The following is a 27019-nucleotide window of genomic DNA, read 5'->3' on the forward strand; positions in this document are numbered from 1 at the left end:
CTAGTCACAACAAACATTTCTCAAATGTAGCCCTTTTCTTCTCTTTGCAAATATACAATTGTTACCTATTTGTTTGCTTTTCTTGTTTGTTCAGTAAACAGTTTATGAAAACAAACTTCTGCCTATGGATTCCTCAAGAACTGTCTGTTGCAAATATCTCCTTGGCGCTTGGGATTTGCTTGAGTTGGGACCTGTCTTGATTAAGAAGGGCCTTGCAGAAGAGCCTGTCCATGTTTGGTGGCATTTCCTGCACAGGAGAGACACCTCCACCCCCTCAGTGTAGGCTAGATAGACAGGGAAGGAACAGGAGCCCTCTCTAAGATAATGGTGTCCTCGATCTATTGGTGGAAGGGCACGGGGAGCATCCCCTCTAGAGAAGATGAAGACAGGCCAGCTGGTAAACCAGAAGGCAGTGGTGAGGGGCTAAAAGCCACTAGGACCTGCTCAGAAGACTGATAGGTGAAAGTCCTTGAAAGAACTGAGACCAGCAATGGGAGTCAGTGGCAGAAAGGGTAGGGGAAGAAGGTAAGCAGCAGGATACGGACCCTGGACTTCAGGAAAGCAGACTTCGACTCCCTCAGGGAACGGACGGGTAGGATCCCCTGGGGGAATAACATGAAGGGGAAAGGAGTCCAGGAGAGCTGGCTGTATTTCAAGGAATCCCTGTTGAGGTTACAGGGACAAACCATCCCGATGAGTCGAAAGAATAGTAAATATGGCAGGCGACCAGCTTGGCTTAACGGTGAAATCCTAGCGGATCTTAAACATAAAAAAGAAGCTTACAAGAAGTGGAAGTTTGGACATATGACCAGGGAAGAGTATAAAAGTATTGCTCGGGCATGTAGGAATGAAATCAGGAGGGCCAAATCGCACCTGGAGCTGCAGCTAGCAAGAGATGTCAAGAGTAACAAGAAGGGTTTCTTCAGGTATGTTGGCAACAAGAAGAAAGCCAAGGAAAGTGTGGGCCCCTTACTGAATGAGGGAGGCAACCTAGTGACAGAGGATGTGGAAAAAGCTAATGTGCTCAATGCTTTTTTTGCCTCTGTCTTCACTAACAAGGACAGCTCCCAGACTGCTGCGCTGGGCATCACAATATGGGGAGTAGATGGCCAGCCCTCAGTGGAGAAAGAGGTGGTTAGGGACTATTTAGAAAGCTGGACGTGCACAAGTCCATGGGGCCGGATGAGTTGCATCCGAGAGTGCTAAAGGAATTGGCGGCTGTGATTGCAGAGCCATTGGCCATTATCTTTGAAAACTTGTGGCGAACGGGGGAAGTCCCAGATGACTGGAAAAAGGCTAATGTAGTGCCAATCTTTAAAAAAAGGGAAGAAGGAGGATCCTGGGAACTACAGGCCAGTCAGCCTCACCTCAGTCCCCGGAAAAATCATGGAGCAGGTCCTCAAAGAATCAATCCTGAAGCACTTACATGAGAGGAAAGTGATCAGGAACAGTCAGCATGGATTCACCAAGGGTAGGTCATGCCTGACTAATCTAATCACCTTCTATGATGAGATTACTGGTTCTGTGGATGAAGGGAAAGCAGTGGATGTATTGTTTCTTGACTTTAGCAAAGCTTTTGACATGGTCTCCCACAGTGTTCTTGTCAGCAAGTTAAAGAAGTATGGGCTCGATGAATGCACTATAAGGTGGGGAGAAAGTTGGCTAGATTATCGGGCTCAACAGGTAGTGATCAATGGCTCCATGTCTAGTTGGCAGCCGGTGTCAAGTGGAGTGCCCCAAGGGTCGGTCCTGGGGCCGGTTTTGTTCAATATCTTCATAAATGATCTGGAGGATGGTGTGGATTGCACTCTCAGCAAATCTGCGGACGATACTAAACTGGGAGGAGCGGTAGATACGCTGGAATGCAGGGATAGGATACAGAGGGACCTAGATAAATTGGAGGATTGGGCCAAAAGAAATCTGATGAGGTTCAATAAGGATAAGTGCAGGGTCCTGCACTTAGGACGGAAGAACCCAATGCACAGCTACAGACTAGGGACCGAATGGCTAGGCAGCAGTTCTGTGGAAAAGGACCTAGGGGTGACAGTGGACAAGAAGCTGGATATGAGTCAGCAGTGTGCCCTTGTTGCCAAGAAGGCCAATGGCATTTTGGGATGTATAAGTAGGAGCATAGCGAGCAGATCGAGGGACGTGATCCTTCCCCTCTATTCGACATTGGTGAGGCCTCACCTGGAGTACTGTGTCCAGTTTTGGGCCTCACACTACAAGAAGGATGTGGATAAATTGGAGAGAGTCCAGCGAAGGGCAACAAAAATGATTAGGGGTCTGGAACACATGGCTTATGAGGAGAGGCTGAGGGAACTGGGATTGTTTAGTCTGCAGAAGAGAAGAATGAGGGGGGATTTGATAGCTGCTTTCAGCTACCTGAGAGGTGGTTCCAGAGAGGATGGTTCTAGACTATTCTCAGTGGTAGAAGAGGACAGGACAAGGAGTAATGGTCTCAAGTTGCAGTGGGGGAGGTTTAGGTTGGATATTAGGAAAATCTTTTTCACTAGGAGGGTGGTGAAACACTGGAATGGGTTACCTAGGGAGGTGGTAGAATCTCCTTCCTTGGAAGTTTTTAAGGTCAGGCTTGACAAAGCCCTGGCTGGGATGATTTGATTGGGGATTGGTCCTGCTTTGAGCAGGGGGTTGGACTAGATGACCTCCTGAGGTCCCTTCCAACCCTGATATTCTATGATTCCATGATTCTATGGTCCATGGAGTCAGCATAGAGCAAGAGCAGTGGGGAGACTGGGGAGCTGGAGCAGTCTGAGAACCAGGGGACTGAGGCAGCAGAAGGGTCAGGACTGGAAATTCACAAAATAAACCCTGACTGGGCTTTTGATCAGCTCTCCCCTGCCTCCTTCTTAAGGGAGGACAGACACACTGTGCACAGGCAGTGTTGGGAGGAGTAGCCATTTCCCTCCCCACATCCTCCCACTACATCCCCTTAAAGAAGCAGTATCATTTTTCTTTTGCATCAGGCTCCCCCTCCGGATGTGTGTGAGGTTACAGCTGTTACAGGGAGAATGATGACAAATGGAAGTGCATGTTGCCTGCCAAACATTGTCAGATCTTCTGTCCAGTATTTTAAAAGCAGCTGTATAATTAGTATGTTTGAACATGACACCCCTGTCTGGCTAACTGATTTTACCACGTAACTAAGTGTAGGGGATATATTCTTGCTTTTAACAAGAAATTGATAAATTAAGCCTTAGGCCATTGCAAACACTTAAACTATCAGTGTGGCAATAGCCTTAGAATTTGTGTGTGGGCCTGCAAAACATTATTTTGCCAGCCCCTTCACCAAAATAACTGATTCCTGTCCCCTGATTTCACTTCAGTGCCAGTGTGAGGTCTTTGGAGCAAGTCAGTGGGAAAATTCTTTGGAGTGCCCCCCCCATAGTTACCTCTCTCACTTCACAACAAAAAGCTTGTGGGAGGGGCTCTTTAGGTACACTTAGCCTGGACCCCTGTCCTGCAGAAGTCAAGCCAAGCTGTGTGTTCCTCTCAAGCCTAGTGAGTGGATAATATTGGTTTCTGTTTTCGAGGCTATCTGTGCAACCAGCCAGGACCAGGAACCTTTTTTTTTCCAGTGAAAGCCGATATTTTCCTTTACATTTATGTATCCCAAATTGGGCAAGGCATCATTGCAGGACCCAGTAGGCAGATCCATGCTGCATCCTGAGTCAGAGCAGAGGTTAGAATTTCTCACTAGCTATATTGGGACCCTGATGGCACACCCCTGCAAGGAAGTGAGGTTCTCTCTTCTTCCCCTGTGCTTCCTACCCACATTGCCAGCAGCAGTGCAAGTAGGGCAGTACGGTCTGGTACTCTGTACCAGCAAGATATTTATAGCTGGTATGTTTCAGAGTAACAGCTGTGTTAGGGTATGTCTACACTACAAAATTAGGTCGAATTTATAGAAGTCGGTTTTGTAGAAAGCGGTTTTATACAGTTGATTGTGTGTGTCCCCACACAAGTGCTCTAAGTGCATGTAGTTGGCAGAGTGTGTCCAAAGTACCGAGGCAACCGTCGACTTCCGGAGCGTTGCACTGTGGGTGGCTATCCCACAGTTCCTGCACCGCCCATCTGAATTCTGGATAGAAATCCCAGTGCCTGATGGGGCTAAAACATTGTCGCGGGTGGTTCTGGGTACATATAGTCAGGCCCCCGTTCCCTCCCTCCCTCTGTGAAAGCAAGGGCAGACAATCGTTTTGCGCCTTTTTTCTTGAGTTACCTGTGCAGACGCCATACCACAGCAAGCATGGAGCCCGCTCAGCAAACCGACACCGTATGTCTCCTGAGTGCTGGCAGACGTGGTACTGCATTGTTACACAGCAGCAGTTAATTGGCTTTTGGCAGCAGACAGTGTAGTATGACTGGTAGCTGTCATCGATGTAGTCCTGGGTGCTCTTTTAATCGGGCGCCTGGGCAAACATGGGAGTGACTCAGCCAGGTCATTTCCCTTTTAAGTTTCGTCTCGTGGCGATTCAGTCCTACCGGCAGTGCACTGTCTTTAAACCTCCAGCCAGCAGAAGGTGATGGCTAGTTGTCATACTGCACCGTCTTCTGCCGGGCACCCAGGAAATGATGATGGCTAGCGGTCGTACTGCACAGTCTGCTGCCAGCAGGATGTATAAAGATAGATGAAGTGGCTCAAAACAAGAAATAGACCAGATTTGTTTTGTATTCATTTTCTCCTCCCTTCCTCCTTCACTCTGTGAAATCAACGGCCTGCCAAACCCAGTTTTGAGTTCTATCCTTGAGGGGGCCACTCAGTTTCTCACAAAGGCACCCCCTTTGTTGATTTTAATTCCCTGTAAGCCAACCCTGCAAGCCATGTCGTCAGTCGCCCCTTCCTCCATCAGGGCAACGGCAGACAATCGTTCCGCGCCTTTTTTCTGTGCAGACGCCATACCACGGCAAGCATGGAGCCCGCTCAGATCACTTTGGCAATTAGGAGCACATTAAACACCACACGCATTATCCAGCAGTATATGCAGCACCAGAACCTGGCAAACCGATACCGGGCGAGTAGGTGACGTCAGCACGGTAACGTGAGTGATGAGGACATGGACACAAACTTCTCTCAAAGCAGGGGCCCTGGCAACGTGGGCATCATGGTGCTAATGGGCCAGGTTCATGCGGTGGAACGCCGATTCTGGGCTCGGGAAACAAGCACAGACTGGTAGGACTGCATAGTGTTGCAGGTCTGGGCCAATTCCCAGTGATTGCGAAACTTTCGCATGCGTAAGGGCACTTTCATGGAACTTTGTGACTTGCTTTCCCCTGCCCTGAGGTGCAAGAATACCAAGATGAGAGCAGCCCTCACAGTTGAGAAGCGAGTGGCAATAGCCCTGTGGAAGCTTGCAACGCCAGACAGCTACCAGTCAGTCAGGAATCAATTTGGAGTGGCAAATCTACTATGGGGGCTGCTGTGATGCAAGTAGCCAACGCAATCAAAAATCTGCTGATATCAAGGATAGTGACCCTGGGAAATGTGCAGGTCATAGTGGATGGCTTTGCTGCAATGGGATTCCCTAACTGTGGTGGGGCCATAGACGGAACCCATATCCCTATCTTGGCACCGGAACACCAAGCCAGCGAGTACATAAACCGCAAGGGGTACTTTTCAATAGTGCTGCAAGCACTGGTGGATTGCAAGGGACGTTTCACCAACATCAACGTAGGATGGCCGGGAAAGGTTCATGACGCTCGCATCTTCAGGAACTCTGGTCTGTTTCAAAAGCTGCAAGAAGGGATTTTATTCCCAGACCAGAAAATAACTATTGGGGATGCTGAAATGCCTATATGTATCCTTGGGGACCCAGCCTACCCCTTAATGCCATGGCTCATGAAGCCATACACAGGCAGCCTGGACAGTAGTCAGGAGCTGTTCAACTACAGGCTGAGCAAGTGCAGAATGGTAATAGAATGTGCATTTGGATGTTTAAAAGCGCGCTGGTGCAGTTTACTGACTTGGTTAGACCTCAGCGAAACTGATAGTCCCACTGTTATTACTGCTTGCTGTACGCTCCACGATATCTGTGAGAGTAAGGGGGAGACGTTTATGGCTGGGTGGGAGGTTGAGGCAAATAGTCTGGCTGCTGGTTTCGCAGAGCCAGACACCAGGGCTGTTAGAAGAGCACAGGAGGGTGCGGAGCGCAGCAGAGAAGCTTTGAAAACCAGTTTCATGACTGGACAGGCTACAGTGTGAAAGTTCTGTTTGTTTCTCCATGATTAAACCCACTGCCCCTTGGTTCACTCTACTTCCCTGTAAGCTAACCACCCTTCCCTCCTCCCTTCGATCACTGCTTGCAGAGGCAATAAAGTCGTTGTTGCTTCACATTCATGCATTCATCACACAAATAGGGGGATAACTACCAAGGTAGCCCAGGAGGGGTGGTGGAGGAGAGAAGCACTAGGAGGGGTGGTAGAGGAGGGAAGGACAAGGCCACACAGCACTTTAAAAGTTTAAAACTTTAGAACTTATTGAATGCCAGCTTTCTGTTGCTTGGCCAATCCTCTGGGGTGGAGTGGCTGGGTGGCCGGAGGCCCCCCCACCGCATTCTTGGGCGTCTGGGTGAGGAGGCTATGGAACTTGGGGAGGTTGGCGGTTGGTTACACAGGGGCTGTAGCAGTGGTCTGTGCTCCTGCTGCCTTTCCTGCAGCTCAACCATACGCTGGAGCATATTGGTTTGATCCTACAGCAGCCTCAGCATTGAATCCTGCCTCCTCTCATCACGCTGCCGCCACATTTGAGCTTCAGCAATCTCTTCAGCCCACCACCTCTCCTCCTGGTCATATTGTGCTTTCTTGCACTCTGAAATTATCTGCCTCCACACAGTCGTCTGTGCTATGTCAGTGTGGGAGGACAGCATGAGCTCAGAGAACATTTCATCACGAGTGCTTTTTTTTTGTCTTCTAATCTTCACTAGCCTCTGGGAAGGAGAAGATCCTATGATCATTGAAACACATGCAGCTGGTGGAGAAAAAAAAAAAAGAGGCAGTGGTATTTAAAAAGAAATTTTTTAGAACAATGGCTACACTCTTTCACAGTAAACCTTGCTGTTAACATTACATACACAGCACATGTGCTTTCGTCCCAAGCTTGCATTTTGCCTCCCCGCACCACATGGCTAGCCCCTCACCCCACCCCCCCACCCCCGGCTAACAGCAGGGAACATTTCTGTTCAGCCATAGGCAAACAGCCCAGCAGGAACGGGCACCTCTGCATGTCCCCTTAAGAAAAGCACCCTATTTCAACCAGGTGACCATGAATGATATCACTCTCCTGAGGATAACACAGAGAGATAAAGAACGGATGTTGTTTGAATGCCAGCAAACGTACACTGCAATGCTTTGTTCTACAATGATTCCCGAGTACATGCTACTGGCCTGGTGTGGTAAAGTGTCCTACCATGGTGGGTGGAATAAGGCTGCCCTCCCCAGAAACCTTTTGCAAAGGCTTTGGGAGTACATCCAGGAGAGCCACAAATGCCAGGGCAAATCATTAAACATGCTTGCTTTTAAACCATGTATAGTATTTTAAAAGGTACACTCACCAGAGGTCCCTTCTCCGCCTAGCGGGTCTGGGAGGCAGCCTTGGCTGGGTTCAGGGGGTACTGGCTCCAGGTCCAGGGTGAGAAACAGTTCCTGGCTGTCAGGAAAAGCGGTTTCTCTGCTTGCTTGCTGTGAGCTATCTTCCTCGTCCCCAAAACCTGCCTCTGTGTTGCCTCCATCTCCATTGAAGGAGTCAAACAACATGGCTGGGGTAGTGGTGGCTGAATCCCCTAAAATGGCATGCAGCTCATCATAGAAGCGGCATGTTTGGGGCTCTGACCCAGAGCAGCCGTTTGCCTCTCTGGTTTTCTGGTAGGCTTGCCTCAACTCCTTAAGTTTCACGCAGCATTGCTTTGGGTCCCTGTTATGGCCTCTGTCCTTCATGCCCTGGGAGATTTTGACAAATGTTTTGGCATTTCAAAAACTGGAATGGAGTTCTGATAGTGCAGATTCCTCTCCCCATAAAGCGATCAGATCCCGTACCTCCCGTTCGATCCATGCTGGAGCTCTTTTGCAATTCTGGGGCTCCATCATGGTCACCTTTGCTGATGAGCTCTGGCCAGTGTGGCAAGCTGCAGGTAACCATGCAAACAGGAAATTGAAATTCAAAAGTTCGCGGGCCTTTTCCTGTCTGCCTGGCCAGTGCATCTGAGTTGAGAGTGCTGTCCAGAGCGGTCACAATAGAGCACTCTGGGATAACTCCCGGAGGCCAATACCGTCTAATTGCATCCACAGTACCCCAAATTCTACCCGGCAAGGCCGATTTAAGCGCTAATCCACTTGTCAGAGGTGGATTAAGGAAATCGATTTTAAGAGCCCTTTAAGTTGAAAAAAAAAGGGCTTCATCGTGTGGACAGGTGCAGGTTTACATCGATTTAACACTGCTAAATTCGACCTAAACTCCTAGTGTAGACCAGGGCTCAGTCTGTATCCTCAAAAAGAAAAGGAGTACTTGTGGCACCTTAGAGATTAACAAATTTATTAGAGTATAAGAAAAGGTGGAATTTGCCAGACAAATTGTAAGAGGCCCCACCCCCTGCCCTTCCACGGAGCTGCATCTCCTCCAGCTCCCAGCAGCAGTCCTGCCAGAGGACAGGGCTGGGGTGGTACAGCCAGTGGAGGAGCTGCCAGTGTTCTGCTCCTTTCCCTGCTGCGATTCCTGGGGCCACTGGGCAGCCCTATGCCCGCAGCTCCTCCGACAGAACTGGTGTACCGCTCCCAGCCCTGCCCCCCAATGCTGTCCTCCAGCAGCCAGCCCTGCTGTACAGATGGAGGAGACCCTGCATGGAAGGGCTGGGATGGTAGAGCTGTGCCAGAGGAGCTGCGGGCGTGGGGCCACCCAGCAGCCCCATGATCTGCTCCTTTTGCTACTGTGGTTCCAAAGTGCAGTGGGAGAAGGACAGAGTCCTCCCTCCCCAGATAAGGTGGGGTGGATCAAGAGAAGGGGATGGGGAGAGCGTGGGGGTCCTGGGCTGGGGGCAGGGCAGGGAGGAGTCACGTGCCCCCCATGGCCTCCCGTACTGATAAGAAATGGATTCCACTTGTGCCACTGATTGCCAGTAGCAGTGCAGGGGGGAGACAGCATCTACAGAGCTGTTACATCCCCTCCCAGGCAGGTGGGTGGGCAGGGAAGGGTGAGGGCAGAGCTTTGTGTCTACCACTCACCCCAACACACTGGCTACTGCAGCTGCACCAGGTTTGGTGAACATTACTCACCTGGGAGCAAGAGAGTAACTGGGAATCAGATTGTTATTCCTCTGAGTCTGTTTTTGTTCTTGGTTGTGATGATATGGGGGTTCACCCAGATAGTAAGGTGCTCTGTCACCTCCTGCCTTATAACCCTGTGCTGCGCAACTTTGGCTCAGACCCCTGACACCAGTAGCCTGCTCACAGCACAATGGGCTCAGCCTGGCTTTCACCAGCCTGGTTACTCCTTGCAGAGAGACACCAACAACCATTCCAGTGCTGAGACTCCCCAAAACCACTCCTCAGCAGTGTCCAGTCCCTCTGACTGGATACTCCCAGAAGTTAAGTTTGTTGCCTACAAAGAGACAGATGCCACATGCCAGCCTGTTAGTTTAGCTGCAGACTTCACCCTTCAGTTTAATACACAACACTGACATAGTTTGGAAATAAAACAATAATAAATTTACTAACAAAGAACAGATATTTGAGGGATAATATGTAAGAATAGGAGACAGATAAATGGGCACAGGGGAAACAAAACTAACCACGCTTTCCAGTAACTAAAATAACTTCCGCAAGTTACAATCTTTGCCTAAGAAGGAGTCTCACCGAGTCAGTTCCAATTTCTCTTGGTTTCCAGGCCAAGAGGATCCACTTTGCATGATCTCAAATGGTGCTGCTCTCTCTCTGTCCCCTACGTGATATATGCCAAAATGGCTCTCTTTCTGCTTATATTTTCCCAAAGTTTATTGTCTCTGTTTCAATACTCAGGAAGGCTTCCTGGAGGTGCAGGCTCCATCCCCCATTGTGATTGTTAAATATTCTTCCCCACTCCCACTGGTTTAGCTTGTTGGCTTTGTTTACCTTATAGGTAGGTGTACTTTTCATTGTCCTCTGAAGTATTTCCTGGCTCTATTTACACTGGAGACACAGTAAAATAGGTGAAACAAAAAATACTTTGTCTAGGACAGACTGGGCTTGTCCACTGATTGCAAAACATCTTTTAAGAACATATTTCCAGCACCCATCTATAATTATTTATACACCACCTGTACATACATCACACAATAATATTAATGAGCAGGGTGTTACCAGTTTGCATATGATATCTTGCATGATACCTTTTAGATACAGATTATGAGAACAGTGTGTTCAGGCAATGAGTATGTCAGGCCTGATGTGAGTTATAGTATGATGTGCTCTCTGCCACTTGGCATTGAGGGGCTCTCTGGGTCACACTGGTCTATTCCTAAAGCAGCACCACTCTGAATTGCCCCTTGTTCAGGGCTTGTGGCAAGCTCTAACTCTTTAAAGCTGAAACACTGCATTGCCTTTAGGAGAAACTTTAACACAGCTGAGCTCAACCTGAGGTGGCACTTCACTGCAATACACAGTCATGACAACTGATTTCATCATTTGTCTGCAATGAAGAAAGCTTTGAGGATAAGGCACTGGTTTCATAAATTCATCACTGTGAGCATGCGAAAATCCTACAGTGATAGAAGCAACACAGCAAAATTTGACAGTGTTTAGGATTACTTGAAAGTCTAGAGCATACTGTGTCATTGTTCCAGAAGCAGTGCAGTTCTCATTCCCCACTTAGAAACCTAGTAGTGACACTTGCATGAAGAATGCTTTTGAAAACATTTAGGCAAAATAGCAAGGGATATCAGTGCGTTGTTTTCTTGCCCCAGTGAAAACCAAGGGTAAAACCCCAGTGATTTCAAGGACACAGAATATTTAGGATGTATACAGTGCTTTTATCTATATATCTCAAAGTACTTGACAAAGGAAAGTAAGTATCATTAGCTCCTATTTTATAGCTAGTAAAACTGAGATGTACGATTATAAAGCCTTAATTTCCAAGAGTCCATTAATATGAAGTGCTCAATTTGAGCTACCTAAATGTTGAGAAATCATGGGCCATGTTGTCCCTAATCCTTTTATCGAGGCTGTAAGAAACCTTCCAATCCTGCTTGTGTTCCTTTGTTATGATCAGATTCCTTGGACCTCAAGGGAATGCAAAGGTTGCACCCACTGAATACCCCTCGTGGTGCAAGCCACCCCAAAGGGGAAAAGGAGGAGGTAGAAACATGGCCATGCAGTTCTCCACCTTGCACGATCCCACAGAGATTGCCAGCTCCAGAGAGGAGCGCACATACCAATTCAAGGCAGTGTGGTGTGCACTCACTAGGTATCCCTAGGGAGGTCTAGGAGGCCAGTATATGTATCCTTAAAGCATAATCCCTGGGGCTATGATACATCCTCATTCCACCACCCTCAGCCCAATTGTTTTCCTGTGTGTAAATCAAACATTGTGGGCCTGTTTTTAGGGCTTAATGCTTCATCCTTGCACCCAATGTTTCCACTGATATCTTAGAGAGGATTAAATTTTTCTAGGCATATGGGTATTCTTTCATGGGTAAATATTTCCATGGCTACAGGTTCTTTGCATGCAGTGGAATTATTTATACAGTGTTTAACAGAGATTGAAACGCTCAATACAGAAAAGATTGAGAGTGCTTATAGGATGGGGAAATGACCAGGTGAAATTGTGATTTGGGTGCCTGATGTTGATTTCAGCTTCACAACCTGGGGCTCTTTGGAGGTCTCCAGCTGCTTCTGGATGTCCAGGGATTAGTGGTTGCCTATGGGTGCTTTCTAAGTTTGTTTTTCACAGGAAGGTTGCATCCTTTCCTCTTCAATCTTGTAGGTTCCTGTATTAGGCTGCACCTTAAAACCATTCTGAAACAGCAGCTGGTGGTTTTAAGGATGCTTTCATTCATACAGTCTCACTTGTCCTTGGCTTTGTGGCTCTCTTTTTTCCTGGGCAGCAGTACAGCATGGATGCCCTGAGTGGTGGTAACCCCTCCCCAAGTAGCTTGTTCAACTCATTATTACAAACAGCTGCAAGTGCTAGGGGATAATCTATATTTTTTTGTTACCCAGAGCCATGTTACCAGTCAACTCTAGTATTTCAGCTGTAAGACATTCCATCACTGCTGGAGCTGGAGCCCCAGTTTCTACTTGCTGTACATAGTTCTCTTTGTGCAGCACTGGGTGCACGCAGCCCAAGGGGAACAGCAAACCAGCATCAGAAGAATTAGACTTGGTCTTAGCCTGCACTGACCTTCCCAGCTTTCCACAGAAAGACATCACACTGATCTTCTAAATCATTGCTTTCTCTAACAAAATAATCCCTTACAAAAAACAGCAGCTGGAGAAGAATGTTACTGGCTGCCTGCTCACATGTAGCTAATTACACCTATGAACCTTGATTAGCACTGGCTACCTGCAGATGGCTGGGTGATGTTGAAGTGCTGATATTGACCCCTAAAGCTATAAAAGGTTTGATAGCAAGAGATTCTCTCCACATGTGACATGGCAGGCATTGTGATCATCGGAGGTGCTCAAGGTTATAGCACCCTGCTGTGAACGGGAGAGGTACGTTGGCAAAAGGTTGTTGGTAAGTGGTTTTTGGTTCTAGAGCATAGCTCTTTTAGTCCACTAAACCCTGAATTGGATGCTGTTCAAGACTTACCTGTTTTATCAAAGATTTTTCCCAGGGAAACGTTGATACAGAAAGCCCCCTGAAAAACCAACTTAAAATGTAGATTGCTGACAATAGGCTTTAACAGATCAATTAATATAAAGGCTGTGACTTAAAATATTTTAATAAAAGATTTCAAATGTATACTGCAGGTGTGCTCTGAATTTTTTAAAAGTATTGTGCCAAATTCTTGTTCTTTTTAGTTTCTCTTTGATCATTTACATAGCCACATGGAGTATGTGAGCAGCAGAAGACAGCCAGCCTTTCTGATCTTCCTTAAAATGCTGTCAAATATATTTTAAATATCCACTTAGAATTCATTCTCTCTTAATTTTTAGATGTATTCTGTTTTTAATTAGAGTTTTCATGCTGCCATTACAATGAACTATGGATGAAATTCCTTTTGATTTTAATGAGGTGATCAAATTTCTTAAGGCTTGGTCACTGGTGTGACACATTTTTAAATTAATAAAAACCCCAACAACCTGGCATGATAGATAGAAATGCTACTTTAAGGAGGGCTTGAACGGAGATCAACCACATAAACAGCACAACACAAAAGCCTTCCTTCCCCCAAGATTTGAAAGTATTTTGTCCCATATTGGTTCTTTGGGTCAGGTGCCAGCCAGGTTAGCTGAGCTTCTTAACCCTTCACAGGTAACAGTATGTTGCCTCTGGCCAGGAGGGATTTTATAGCACTGTATACAGAAAGGTGGCTACCCTTCCCTTTATATTTATGACAGGTTGGATATTAGGAAACACTGTTTCACTAGGAGGGTGGTGAAACAGTGGAATGGGTTACCTAGGGAGGTGGCAGACTCTCCATCCTTAGAGGTTTTTAAGGCCCGGCTTGACAAAGCGTTGGCTGTGATGATTTAGCTGGTTTTGGTCCTGCTTTGAGCAGGGGATTGGACTAGATGACCTCCTGAGGGTCTCTTCCAACCTTAATATTCTATGATTCTCTGAAATGCTTCCAGTTCCACTCAGAGGGCCAATTAGACAGGCAAAATTGCAGGGTCTTAGTACATGGATGAGACAATGGTGTTCAGAGGACAGATTAGGAACTGGGGAGCTTTTGGGGAAAGAAGGATCCTCTACAGAAAGAATGGGCTCCACCTATACCAAAATGGAACCAGATTTCTGGCATGTAAATTTAAAAATCCTGTATGATTTTAAAACTAAAGGCTGGGGGAAATACAACATGGTTCAGACAGAGATATCCCTTGGGGGAGGATTTATTAAAGGGGAAAACCAATACCTAGTAAAGAGGAGGTACTGAAGAGAGGCAGTCAAGTGAAAGCGAATCCTATTTAATTACATCACATGAAGACAGACAAGTAAATATTGACAAAATTTATAAGAACTTGTATACAAATGCTAGAAGTCTAAACACTAATATGGGTGAAGTTTAGTGCCAGGTATTAAATGAATATATTGATATAATAGGCATCACAAGAACTTTGTGCATTCATGATAATCAATGGGATGTGGTAATACCAGGGTACAAAATATATCGGAATGACAAAGTAGGATCTGCCAGTGGGGGAATGGCACTATCTGTGAAAGAAAGTGTAGAGTCAAATAGTAAAAATCTTAAATGAATCAAACTGTACCATTGTCATAAATATAAAGGGAAGGCTAACCACCTTTAAATCCCTCCTGGCCAGAGGCAAAACCCTTTCACCTGTAAAGGGTTAAGAAGCTAAGATCACCTCACTGGCACCTGACCCAAAATGACCAATGAGAAGACAAGATACTTTCAAAGCTGGGGGGGGAGGGGAAACAAAGGGTCCTTTCTGTCTGTGTGTTGCTTTTGCTGGGAACAGAGCAGGAATGCAAGTCAGATGTCAAGAGTAACAAGAAGGGTTTCTTCAGGTATGTTGGCAACAAGAAGAAAGCCAAGGAAAGTGTGGGCCCCTTACTGAATGAGGGAGGCAACCTAGTGACAGAGGATGTGGAAAAAGCTAATGTGCTCAATGCTTTTTTGCCTCTGTCTTCACTAACAAGGACAGCTCCCAGACTGCTGCGCTGGGCATCGCAACATGGGGAGTAGATGGCCAGCCCTCTGTGGAGAAAGAGGTGGTTAGGGACTATTTAGAAAAGCTGGACGTGCACAAGTCCATGGGGCCGGACGAGTTGCATCCGAGAGTGCTAAAGGAATTGGCGAATGTGATTGCAGAGCCATTGGCCATTATCTTTGAAAACTCGTGGCGAACGGGGGAAGTCCCAGATGACTGGAAAAAAGCTAATGTAGTGCCAATCTTTAAAAAAGGGAAGAAGGAGGATCCTGGGAACTACAGGCCAGTCAGCCTCACCTCAGTCCCCGGAAAAATCATGGAGCAGGTCCTCAAGGAATCAATCCTGAAGCACTTACATGAGAGGAAAGTGATCAGGAACAGTCAGCATGGATTCACCAAGGGTAGGTCATGCCTGACTAATCTAATAGCCTTCTATGATGAGATTACTGATTCTGTGGATGAAGGGAAAGCAGTGGATGTATTGTTTCTTGACTTTAGCAAAGCTTTTGACACGGTCTCCCACAGTATTCTTGTCAGCAAGTTAAAGAAGTATGGGCTGGATGAATGCACTATAAGGTGGGTAGAAAGTTGGCTAGATTGTTGGGCTCAACGGGTAGTGATCAATGGCTCCATGTCTAGTTGGCAGCCGGTGTCAAGTGGAGTGCCCCAGGGGTCGGTCCTGGGGCCGGTTTTGTTCAATGTCTTCATAAATGATCTGGAGGATGGTGTGGATTGCACTCTCAGCAAATTTGCGGATGATACTAAACTGGGAGGAGTGGTAGATACGCTGGAGGGCAGGGATAGGATACAGAGGGACCTAGACAAATTGGAGGATTGGGCCAAAAGAAACCTGATGAGGTTCAATAAGGATAAGTGCAGGGTCCTGCACTTAGGACGGAAGAACCCAATGCACAGCTACAGGCTAGGGACCGAATGGCTAGGCAGCAGTTCTGTGGAAAAGGACCTAGGGGTGACAGTGGACGAGAAGCTGGATATGAGTCAGCAGTGTGCCCTTGTTGCCAAGAAGGCCAATGGCATTTTGGGATGTATAAGTAGGGGCATAACGAGCAGATCGAGGGACATTCCCCTCTATTCGACATTGGTGAGGCCTCATCTGGAGTACTGTGTCCAGTTTTGGGCCCCACACTACAAGAAGGACGTGGCTAAATTGGAGAGAGTCCAGCGAAGGGCAACAAAAATGATTAGAGGTCTGGAACACATGACTTATGAGGAGAGGCTGAGGGAACTGGGATTGTTTAGTCTGCAGACGAGAAGAATGAGGGGGGATTTGATAGCTGCTTTCAGCTACCTGAGAGGTGGTTCCAGAGAGGATGGTTCTAGACTATTCTCAGTGGTAGAAGAGGACAGGACAAGGAGTAATGGTCTCAAGTTGCAGTGGGGGAGGTTTAGGTTGGATATTAGGAAAATCTTTTTCACTAGGAGGGTGGTGAAACACTGGAATGGGTTACCTAGGGAGGTGGTAGAATCTCCTTCCTTGGAAGTTTTTAAGGTCAGGCTTGACAAAGCCCTGGCTGGGATGATTTGATTGGGGATTGGTCCTGCTTTGAGCAGGGGGTTGGACTAGATGACCTCCTGAGGTCCCTTCCAACCCTGATATTCTATGATTCCTGTAAAGAGTTAGTAAGAAATCTAGTTAGATATGCGTTAGATTCTGTTTTGTTTAAATGGCTGATAAAATAAGTTGTGCTGAATGGAATGTATATTCCTGTTTGTTTCTTTTTGTAATTTAAGGTTTTGTCTAGAGGGATTCTCTATGTTTGAATCTGATTACCTGTAAGGTATTTAACATCCTGATTTTACAGAGGTGATTCTTTTACTTTTTCATTAATTAAAATTCTTCTTTTAAGAACCTGATTGTTTTTTCATTGTTCTTAAGATCCAAGGGTTTGGGTCTGTGTTCACCTATGCAAATTGGTGAGGATTTTTGTCAAGCCTTCCCCAGGAAAGGGGGTGTAGGGCTTGGGGGGAAAGACTTTTCCAAGTGGGCTCTTTCCCTGTTCTTTGTGTAACACTTTGGTGGTGGCAGCTTTTAACCTAAGCTGGTAAGAGTAAGCTTAGAGGGTCTTTCATGCAGGTCTCCACATCTGTACCCTAGAGTTCAGAGTGGGGAAGGAACCTTGACAACCATACAATCTCTATGGATAGAAATTCCATGCCTGCATAATCAGAGTACACAGCAGGAATATATCACTGCCAGTGACTGTGAAATGCTCGGGGAGATTATAGAGAGGCTATAAAATGGAAAAACCAATAATAATGGGGAATTTCAACCATCCCCTTATTGACTTATATGTCATCTCAGGAAAGGATGCAGAGATAAAATTTCTAGGCACCATTAATGAAGCAGCTAGTCCTAGAGCCAACAAGGGGAGAGGTAATTCTTGGCTCTGTGGTGTCAGAGTTGGGAACGGAACCCTGGGAAACACACACTGCCGGTGTGTAGAGCTATGGATGTGTTTTCTTGGAACTAACCCTAACAAACATCACATTGTCTGCACTTCATACTTCTGGTCTTCTGCTTTCTGTCTGCATGACAAGAACCAGGGGAGAGGGTAAAGAGAAAGCCCTCTAACAGTCAGAATCAGCCTGCCAAACAATCAGTGGGGCCACTGGATGATCAAGGTGATAAAGGAGCACTCAGATGACAAGGCCATTGCAGAGAAACTAAATTAATTCTTGATGTTGGTCTTCACCACAGAGCATGTGAGGGAGAGTCCCACATTTGAGACATTCTTTTTTTAGGCTGAGAAAATGTCCCAGATTAAACGTATCTGTAGAGGAGTTTTGGAACAACTTGATAAATTAAACAGCAATAAGTCACCAGGACCATATGGTATTCACCCAAGAGTTCTGAAGGAACTCAAATATGAAATTGCAGAACTACTACCTGTAGTATGTAAGTTATCACTTAATTCAGCCTCTGTAACAGCTGATTGGAGGGTAGCTAATCTAATGCCTCCTTTTTAAAAAGGCTGTCAAGGCAATCGTGGCAATTATAGAATGGCAAGCCTAACTTCAGTACCATGCAAATTGGTTGAAACTATAATAAAGAACAGAATTATCAGACATGTAGATGAACACGATATGTTGGGGAAGAGTCAACATGGCCTTTGTAAAGGGAAATCATGCCTCACCAATCTAGTAGTATTCTTTGAGGGAGTCAACAAGCATATGGACAAGGATGATCCAGTGGACATAGTGTACTTGGACTTTCAGAAAGGCTTTTAAGCAAAGTAGGCAGTTGTGGGATAAAAAGGAGGGTCCTTCCATAGATCAGTAACTGGTTAAAAATAAGAAACAAAGGGTAGGGATAAATGGTCAGTTTTCACAGTGGGAGAGGTAAAAACAGGGGTCCCCCAAGGATCTTTACTGGGACCAGCACTGTTCAACATATTCATAAATGATCTGGCAGATGATACAAAATTACTCAGGATAATTAAGTCCAAAGCTGACTGCAAAGAGTTACAAATGGATATCACAACTGGGTCACTCCGCAACAAAGTGGCAAGTGAAATTCAGTGTTGATAAGTACAAAATAATGCACATTTTAAAACATAATCCCAACTATACATACAAAACTAGCTGTTACCACTCAAGAAAGAGATCTTGGAGTCGTGGATAGTTCTCTGAAAACATCTGCTCAATGTGCAGTGGCAGACAAAAAAGCTAACAATGTTAGAAATCAAAGAAAGGGACAGATAATAAGACAGAAGATATCATAATGCCACTATATAAATCCATGGTATGCCCACACCTTGAATACTGCATACAGTTCTGGTTGCCTCATCTAAATATATATAGTGACAAAGCTCCAACCTTGTCTCAGTGGGTCCCATGCTTCCCTGCATCAGGGGCTCACTGTGACATTCCACATAGCCCTTCTCTCTCTAGAGGCAAGGGTCACAGCCTTCTGAGCCATTCTCATCATAAGCCAGCAAGGGAGGTGAGGAGAAGTTATACTCCCTCACACAGTCTCTGTTGTCTCCCAGTCTCAGTGATGGGGAAGGGAGGAGGGAGCCCAGGCCCACCCTCTACTCCAGGCTCCAGCCCAGGGACCCTGATAGTAGCAGCTCTTGATAGTTGACTTTTTGGAAACAGGACAAGTATGATTCCCTGGGCCATTTCCCCACAGCAGCCCCCCAATTCCTCAATATCTTCATCACCCTTACCTCAGGGCCTCCTTTCTTGTGCCTGATAAGGTTTGTACTGCTCCATTTCTTCAGCAGCATGGCCCCCTTCTACAGCTCCTGACACTGCCCACCCCCAACTAAGTGGGAGGCTTTTAACTAGTTTCAGCCAGCCCCTGATTGGCTTCAAGTGTCCAATCAACCTAGCTGTCTCCAGTGCTTTCTGGAAGGATCTTAATTGGCCCCAGGTGTCTTGATTAACCTGGAGCAACTGCCATTTGGTTACCATGGTAACAGGGATTTGTTTAGCCTGGGGCTAACATACCTGTTTCTCACTACTTTTCTATAGCCATCTGGTCTTGCCCCGTCACAATATATATATTAGAACTGGGAAAAAGTACAGAGAAGGTTAACAAAAATATTATGGTTATAGAATGGCTTCCATATGAGGTGAGATTAAAAATACTGGGACAGTTTATCTTAGAAAAGAGAAGACTAAAGGGGGAATACGATAGATGTCTATAAAATCATGAATGGTGTGGAGAAAGAGAATAGGGAAGTGTTACATAACACAAGAACCAGGGGTAACCCAATAAAATTAATAGGCAGCAGGTTTAAAACAAACAAAAGGAAGTACTTCATCACACAATGCACAGTCAACCTGTGGAACTCTCTGCTATGGGATGCTGTGAAGGCCAAAAGTAAAGTAGGTTCAAAAAAGTATTAGATAAGTTCATGGAGGATAGGTCCATCAATAGCTATTAGCCAAGATGGTCAGAGATGCAACCCCATCTTCTGGGTCCCTAAACCTCTGACTGCCAGAAGCGGGGGCTGGATGAAGGGGATGATGTATCACTCAATAATTGCCCTGTTCTGTTCATTCCCTCTGAAGCATCTAGCACCAGCCACTCTCAGAAGACAGGATACTGGGCTAGATAGCCTATTTTTGGTCTGTCCTAGTACAGCCATTCTTATGTTCTTAATCCTGCTCTCTTGAGCCAAAGAAAACTCCTGGTGATGTTCAATGGATGTTTTGGCTAGGTTGGCAACACACAAATGGCCACAGTGATTTAACTGTGTGTGTGTGTGTGCGTGTGTGTGTGTGTGTGTGCGTGCGCACAAGCACGTGCCATTCAGGAGTAATGGGGCCACCCCAAATTTATACTCTTAAAACATGCCCTACGAACATGTAGTCCCTCTATACATGCATTCATAAAATACAAATGACCTAATCATAGTAACCCCCAGAAGTGATCAGCAGTCGATCTGAGCCAGAGCCCTGTTGATTTAAATGAGGGTGTTTCCAGAATGACATTCTGTCAGAGTGCCCCATTGCTCTGAAGTTTGTTCCCATCCCCTTGGTTCGACTTTCCGGGGACTTTGCAAAACTCATTTTTTCCTAGGCCCTTGAAATTAGTGGGGCAGCAGGGAGATGGGACTTGAAAGTGTAAAGAACTGTTTAAAGGATAGGGGGACTTGGCTTACTGCTGGTAGTGAGATATTTTGAATTGTGCTACTGCATTTAGGATGCATTTGTAAGTTATGTCAGGGATGCATATGGATAGGTGCCCCTTGATAGCATTTATGTATAGCTAATAAATTAATCAATCAATTATAATTAGTAGATTGTGTTTCTGAATGCCAGCTATCCTTTCCCTCTCAGTTTTCTTCATAAAAATGGAGTCCATATTTTAGTTTGTACTTGCTTAAATACACATTCTATTGAAATATATACTTCACAATAGGCAGCCTGGAGAGGAGACAGTGATATAAACCACTCATGGAGATATTGTTTTCTAAGTATAGGATATTGCTCTAGTTTATCAATTCCTTGATGTTGCAATGCTTTCTTGTGTGCTCTAGCCCTGCTTTGCGTCTCCACAGCCAATTTGGATCCTGAGTGGAGACCCTTCTCTCACCTCAAGGATGGCTACATCGCTGCCCAGGATAGCGCCTTTACCATGACTCCCTCCCACCTTCAAGCTGCATATATTAGTATTCCCATGAGGAATATCCTCAATGAAGCATGTGGTAGGTTGCTCCAGCTGAGTGATGATAATTAGACTGATATGGGTCACCCAGAGAACTCGCAGGCTGACAGCTCCCAATTGCACTGTCATCTTAGAGAGAACCAGTCTTTGCTTCAAAGCTTCCCTCCACTATGGCAATTCAGGCTAAGAGGAGAGAATCCCACTCCCATCAACTCCAGAAGTCATGTAGTTTCCTTATAAAAGTCCATTAGGGGCCTTCACTCCAATACCCTGAAGCTGCACAGAAGGTTGCTGTGGTTCAACCTCACAGTGCCTAACTTTTAGGTGATTTTCTAAATCACTGTGATTCACAAAGCTGCAATTAGGAGCTTAGGTTTCCTCTACAATGAATGTGGAGAGATAGGTACCTTAGATTGCAATTCACAGAAGCCAGCTCACTAGGCAGGGAGTTGTCTACACTTGCCAATGGGAGATGCTAGCAATTCATAGATGGCAACCCTCTTATTAGAAGGAGGTGGTGGAGCAGCTCCTCCCTCATAACTTTTAGCCCAGGGGTTAAGGTACTCACTGGGATGTGGGAGACCCCTGGTTCAAATCCCCCTCTACCTGAGAGGGATAAGGGGGCTGAGCAAATATCTGCCATGTCTCAAGTGAGTTCTCTAATCACTGGACTATGCTGGTGGGGGAACTCCCTCAATCTTTCCTGGTGATACTGTTGCACTCTGGATACATAATGAAAGTCATTGGAGCAGGGGGACTGAATCCTGGGTCTCCTATATCCTAGGTGAGTGTTCTAATCACCAAGCTATAGAGTCATATGCTTGGGTTCTCACTCTTTCTCTTTTGTGGCCAAATCACTCTGCAGGGATTTTGCTTCAATATGGTCCATTTTGTCCTCTGCCTAACTCCAGGACTTTTACTTTTCTGGATAAAATGTATGAGGAGGATCTTTGACACAGCTCCAATAATACATTGAGTAGTCTTGTCTAATTTGCCAGGGAGGTGTTAAAAAACAGGAATATGTGTGAAGCAATTAACCAAAATGGATGATTACTTGCCCTCATATAGACCTTGAGTTGAAATACTGAACATTGTTTCACTTGAATATGTTTCACTGTTTAGTTGTTAAATATTCTATGAGAACAAATTAGATCCACTGCACTCCATGTTGGTGAATTATGAAAATGAAAGTTTCATTGCTGTCCTGGTCCCAAAAGACAGTTTCTTTATTGCCTTTTTAGTTCAGATTCTGGGCATAATATTATGTTCAAAATTTAGATCAGGCACAAAAGTAATAAGTTTTAAGTAAAGGGTGCTACTTTTCAATAATTTAATAAGCTGAACTGCCTTTCTTCATGTGCGGACTGAAAGCCCATTAGAAAAATTGGTCGTATGCCCTTTCTGTTCATTACACCCTTGCTGCACCTTGTTATTCTTAACTACAAGGTTCACATTAATGTTATCTATATGTTTTCTAAACTGCCTGCATTGGAGTAGTTATGCTAACAAACACACTGCCTAGATTTTTATAGCCTTGCTACACAAAGGATCCACGGGAAAAAAAAACCATTAGCTAAGATGGACATGAGTATGATGAATTCTTTCTTCCCTGAAATCACTCAGTAACTTCACAGTGGGGCCATTCAAAATAGCTTTGGATTTATACACTAAATCCATCTGTATCTTATGGAGGCACTGGCTTTCTAACGGAAACTATCTTTTAACATGAACATAGGCTAATCTAATCATAGGTAAACCGCATTGTTGGAAAAACTGATCAATAAACTTGACTGTCTCTATGGATTTTTGACAAGGAGCACTATAAAGTCTCATTTACCTCTCCTGTACTGCTTACGAATATATACCAGGGAAGCTGCTACTGTTGATGTAAACACATAATGTAAATAATGCTCATGTGACTATCACAATCATTGGCTGGGACATATATCGAGGAGGATCGTCAAATTAGCTAAAAATAGTCATATGAAAAAAATTAGTGTTTTTTGCTGAGGGAAAGTGTGGGGAAACTAGTCCTGGATCAGAAGACTGCAGATAGGAAAGTTCAAGTCTTACTCTTCTCATTTTTGAAAAACATTTTTCTTCATTCAAAGTGGCTTTGGTTTCGCTTTAGGGGAAATATCAAGGATTATAACTGGATGACTTTTCTAGGTTTTTCTAGCTGGATTTCAGAAATACAGTATGTACTTAAGAAAACCACATGTGCAAAAAAAAGAACAGAAGCATCTTTGAAAGAAGGTTTTCATTCCGAGGTATACCATATAGGTTATGATATAGCTGCACATCTTCACTGACCGGGAGGGCTATGAAGCAGAGGGTAAAAGGTACAGTGAAAAAGAAAAAAATAAACCAAAAAAAAAAAAAAAAAAAAGGGAAATCACATTCAGATGGCTGGACTGTGCCTACTCCTGAATTTTCCTCTTAAGACAATGGTCTTGAAAACATTTGTTATTATTTCCAGATAATGGGATACTAGAGAGAGAGAGAGAAACTGCACTAGAGGATTTCTTGTGTCCCAATGTTTGTGGAGTATATTTCATTATGCAGATGCATATAGACATCCGAGCCTCTGAAATAGCTGGCTTTAAGGACTCCAGTGATCTGCTTAACAGCTGTGGGGCCTGATCATATTTTCACTGAAGTCACTGGGGGACAAAATCCTGGTCTACTTGAAGTCAATGGGAGTTTTGCCATTAACTTCAATGGGAAAGAGATTTCATTCCTGGGAGTTTTGATTTTGACTTTTTCGGGGGTGTAATCAAGCACTTAATATATTTTTCTTAAGCAAATAGCTTGTTCTCCTCTTTCCTTCCCTTGGTAGACTCTTGTACTGTGTATATATTGTTATGTATAATTTTGCGCATATGCATGTGAACACATACGTATTCAATTTTATTATGTAGTCATCCTAGTGGTTCTCTAGTTAAGGCTGCATTCAAGTAATGAATAAAGTAGTCTATCCTCCCTAAACCTACAGCTCTTGTTTTTGGCGCAGTATAATTTTTCAGGTCAATTAGTTTGAGTTACAATCGTATAATAACCTCTTTAAGATTTGTTTTGCTGAATCTAACCTCTTTTTAGAACCTTCTACCAAGTAAATTCCTGATATTTTAAATTTCCAGTAAATAGCCTAGAAACTTTGAAAAATTTCCCTCTTCTGATATTTGTAATGTTGAGAGATGAGGGGGGCTTGTTATTTCTTCCAAGGTCTTGGGGCATATTGCTCCATTTTATGATCAAAACCGGAATGGCTACCAATTTCCCAGTGACAGCTGCAAGGAACCAGTATCTCCTTGTAATTTAGCCCATGCTATCTTCCAGAATACAGTTTAGTTACTCCATTCCCATACCTTATAATTGTGAAGTTCTGATTCAGAGCACAGTAAATCCCCAGCCAAATGCTGCCAGATGGAAAATATTGCAATAATCACTGACAGATTCGGAACCTGACTATTGGATGATTGTATCAGAAGTTGTTGTGGGCGTGTGATGCTCTCCAAAACCTGCTGTAACACATGTCCTCCAGGATCAGGTGGCAGGCAAATACTGGGTAGCACAAACACCAGTTTTTGTACTGCTTTGGATTTTCTGAATTAAAACATTTCTCCCTGATTTTGTTCTGAAAGTTTCCAATGGAGTTTATATAAGACTGTTGTCACTTGCTCCCAGGGTCATCATCAGCATCTTAGAAATGTCTGAAGAACAGAGGATGATTGATGGATGCTCTGTAACTAATTTATAATAGTGGTAATTGCTTTTGTTATGTGTTGTCTATAACCTAGGAAGTAGGAAGTACTTCATTAGGAAGTAACCCACCATGTCACTATCCATCCAGATTCTGCCACAGAGGACCCCATGTTATTAAATGTTTTCAGATTCTTTACAACACCACATTTTACAAATTGTTAAAAAAAAAATCAACCACAAAATTGAATCCCTCTCATCACACTACAGTTACAGTAATTGCTGCTGTGTGTCGTTTCTCCACTCTCCTACCCACTAATTTCTGGATTCTCATCAACTCAGTCTTTACATGGGCTGCTTTTACTCACGGTCAAGTGATAATATGGCTTTCTTTTTTCCAAGCAGTGGCCTCATTGACGCTCTGCCAGGTGGGCAGAGTATTTCCAGGAAATTCAGCTCACTTCTTCAGTGTAACCTCAACTGATTTGAATGGAAACTCCATTTAAAACTACTGTAAAAATGGCTGATGCGTATGTCCTATCAATCCAGCAGCAACACTAGCGGCATTCATTGATGCACCTACAATTGTCCTACATGGTAGGCTCTGTGTGAATTGTCTGGACAACTCGTTCTTTGTTATGCTGAAAGTAGTGTCTACTCCCCCACCATAGTTCTGTGCTGTCTCTTCGTCTGGAGTCCCAGACTTGTCTCTACCTATTCTCCTTTGTGCTTCAGTAGAATGCATCAGATGTCCAAAATAATTTCAGTAATTCACAACTTGCATATTTGGTATAAGTGGCAGATCCCAGTTGGTATTTGTTCTCCATGTAACATTCCTTCTCAGCAGCATGTGGTTAAACAGTTGCTAAGGGCTAGTTCTGCTGCCCTTGCTTAGATTGAATAGTGCCTGACTGCAGTTAGTTCCACTGAAAGCAATGAGACTACATGCAGAGTAAGTTACTGCTTAATGTATGTAGGGCAGAGTCTGGACCTATTCTTTGTGGCTGTTTAGTGCTGGTAAATGACCCTTTGATAAAGCCATGGAGTCTGCTTCTCATTTATAATAAGGCCCTTTACAAGAATCTGGCAGCATTAGGAGGCCTTAAAGTTATTTTAAGTCCCCTTTATACTGCCAGGGTGGTGTAAAAGGGATCTTAGTATGCCTGAAAGTTCAGGCCATGATGGTAGATGCCTCAGCCCAGGTCTGTGTTATTAATTGTCTATGCATGGGGACACTGTGGGGGTCAGGGAGGAAAGGGGATGTAATAATTGATATAATTAAGGAGAACAAAAGTCACTTTCATATCATGACTTTTTACAAGGAGAATTGCTACTGAGGATTGTGGTGACCTATATCTGCCACCAAGTCCTCCTTCACTCAGGGTTTGTTTGGAGGATCTCATTCAAGTAGAAGCCTGGATATAAACATTTAGGTTTTATTATAGACTGCAGATATTGGATGGTTTTCCTCCTCTGTTATTTCTCAGGCACAAAACAAGCAGTTCACAGTGTAAGCTTTCAGTCTTGAAATCAAAAGTGTGGGAGGAAAGTTGATATATTATGAAAGAGATAAAAGGGTCCCTCCTGATCTTCCCATTGTTCCATCTTTCAGATACCTAAGCATTCCATTTCTGCAGGAATCACATTCATGGCTTAATTTAATCTGTCTAGGGATCTTGACCTTTTTTCCTTCATAGTCCTATAAGAGAAGATGTGTGTTGTTTCTCTCAGGGGTTTACTGGTGGAGGAGAAAGTGGAGTGGACAACAATGGTTGAGTCAGCTTCAGGACTGATTTGATTTTGCAGTTAAGTTTCCCCCCCCCCCCCCCCCCCCCGTGATAACATTTGTTTCTATTGGAACTGTCAGTAAAGTGGGAAAAGCAATTAATGTTTTTACCTCTGTGCCTTTCACAAAATCCTTACTTTTCTGAAAGCAAAGCCCTTGAAAAAAAAATCACAGTTCACCTTGAAGAATGATGAGAAAGAAAAGAACTGTAACTTCTTTCATGCGTTCTTTGCTCATTAGCAATGACAGGCCATGGGCAAAAAAGAGATCCCACAATCAAATGTTTTGTAAACACATTTGCAATAAAATACATTCTAATGCCAAGACAAGTAACTATTAGAAAGGGATTGGGCATTTCTTTCAAAAATCTACTTTATCATTGGCATTATTTTTGGTTTTGGTAAGCTCAGCCAAAAAAAAATGGTAGCCTTAAATTGGTACCAATTAGGTACAATTGGTAAAGAAGGGTACCAATCAATGTTCCCTCTAATTTTTGACAGGCCATGTGCACAAAAAATTTCTTCTATGAAAATTATTGTGCTTCTGTGCACATTTTTGTGCATGTGGTG

Source organism: Chelonia mydas, chromosome 3 (genome assembly GCF_015237465.2).
Source record: "Chelonia mydas isolate rCheMyd1 chromosome 3, rCheMyd1.pri.v2, whole genome shotgun sequence".
In the NCBI taxonomy this organism is placed as follows: Eukaryota; Metazoa; Chordata; order Testudines; family Cheloniidae; genus Chelonia; species Chelonia mydas.